Source organism: Chrysochloris asiatica, unplaced genomic scaffold, assembly GCF_000296735.1.
Source record: "Chrysochloris asiatica unplaced genomic scaffold, ChrAsi1.0 scaffold00098, whole genome shotgun sequence".
Lineage (NCBI taxonomy): Eukaryota > Metazoa > Chordata > Mammalia > Afrosoricida > Chrysochloridae > Chrysochloris > Chrysochloris asiatica.
Genome location: NW_006408616.1, coordinates 12,231,714 through 12,233,811, shown reverse-complemented (window position 1 = coordinate 12,233,811; position 2,098 = coordinate 12,231,714). Strand labels below are relative to the sequence as shown.

The window sequence follows — 2,098 nt, the reverse complement described above, 5'->3', positions numbered from 1 at the left end:
TGTGCATAAGGTCTCTGTGAGTTAGTACCATCCCGACAACACCTAGCAACAACAACAGCAGCACTCTGAGTTATCTACCTACAGCTGAAATGCCATCCAAAATATATGTTAATTAAGTTTTGTCTTATGCCCAAAACAAGACTCTTTAAAAAAAAATGCCTTGGGGGGAAAAAACTTTTGTAAAGCTGTCATAAATAATTATGTTTTCATTCAACTTGGAAATAAGAACGGCACAGTGAAAACAACTGAAGCTCTCTTTTACAATGATACCCACCAAAGTGGGTGCTAGTCTATATAGGCTACATTAAACAACATTATATTTCATTATATTTTGAGATTTGATGCATGAAGTGTCAAATATCTTCCGAAGGGACAGATAGAGGCAGAGTCTTTGCCTATCTCAAAGAGGTTAGGGTTTTCCTTTGGAGGACCATACATTAATGGCAGGTGCACTTAGTGGCTATGATGTCTTTGTATTCTTTTTAAGCAATTGAGATATCAGACACAATGGTCAAAACACTCAAGGGGCTGTATTTAGCAGGTAGACATGTTGGTCATGGCATCGAGGAGTCCAGCTTCTCGTAGCTGATGCTCTGTACCATGGTGTGAATTGAAGAGCCATATGGATGCCCAACTGCACTTAGATAGTCTCCTTTACAATATCGAGGGTTGTATCTGTGCGGGGCCACAATCCAGTTGTTCTACTTCAGCTGACTCAAGCTAAGTCTAAAGTCATGAAACTCACACTTGTTTTGGGGGAACAGAAATTGTGTAAAGTATTCCCTCAGATTGAAGGAAACTGGAACCAAGGGCTCCTTCAATTTAGAACTGATAGTTTACTGCTCTCTCCAGTGACGGGTCTCTGGTCCACACTCCACAGCCTCTTTTCCTATGGGCTGTGTGGCCAGACCTCTCTTCTGGTAAGGACTCTGTGAAGGGCTCCTTTTATAGTGGAGAGAAATCCACCTGTGATGAGCCTGAGCAGTCATGTCACTCAGGTACAAGAGCAGTGACCAGAAGAGGTGGTACCAGAAGACATGTGTTAAATGGATTGTTCCATGTGGAAGGATTCTGCAGCTCGTCATTCTCACAAACAAAATTCATTGACAGGTGGATAATTGGTTTATTAGAGACCACTAGAGGCTGAAGGAGAGAGGTCACATCAATCTCAATCCATTTGTGTTTCTCTCTAAATTCCATTGAAAGCTAAACGTAAATGAATATGGACCTCTAGAAGACTTTGGTTCCATGATCACCAGGTTGCTCACACATTTCACAGCAGAGGGAAAAGGAATGGAACTATTGAAAGTGTATAGCAAGACTGACTTGAGTAAGCGTTCGAGAGCAGCAACACTATCTAGGTTAAACAGCAGGTCCACTGATAGAAAGATGTTTTTAACCTTATTTCCAGGAGTTTGTTGGTGCTGGGCACACAGTGTGAAGATCTGAACAGTATTGTAGAGGTGACTTCTGTTGGATTTAGGAATCCCTTCTTTGGTAGCATATGCCTTATAGAACCTCTTCATGTAACACAAAGCTCTGGAGTCAGGCTGTGGCCTAGGTTCTCCACCTTGCTCATCAGGTGAAGAAAGGTGGAAGCAAGCCAGATATATCTCTCCCATCTAGAGGCTGCAGCAAGGACTAAGGCTCAGCCATAGGTTTCAACTCAGCACTGGCTGCAATCTGAGCTTCTTCATTAGAAACCTGAGAACCAAAGCTAATATAAAACCAGAGCCAGGCAAAGCAGCAAAAACAAAAGGGGAGAAATTTTTGGGAAGGGTCCTAGCTTGGAAGGACTAACAAGGAACACATTTCCTCATACCAGTTTTCTTCCTATATGCAGTAGCTGTACATTTTAATAAATTAAAATATAGAAATCATTTAGCATAAGGCCCTGCACAACCTAAGCCTTCAATGAGCAGTCACTGATGCTGATTTTGTTATTACAATCTTCATAAAATTGACTAGTTTCTCTCTAAGTTTGAGATAGTGAATAGAATACTAGATGAGCTTCCTGTCTAATGCATCTATCACACTACTGTTCAAAATTTTGAGAGTTTTAGATCAATTTTTAATGACATTGCTAACATTGGGAGAG

General features: G+C 41.0%; 1 pseudogene; it reads right to left on the bottom strand.

Moving 5' to 3' along the window:
* Positions 1-437: 437 nt before the first annotated feature.
* Positions 438-1,740, bottom strand: LOC102824605 (annotated as a pseudogene).
* Between the last annotated feature and the right edge of the window lie 358 nt (positions 1,741-2,098).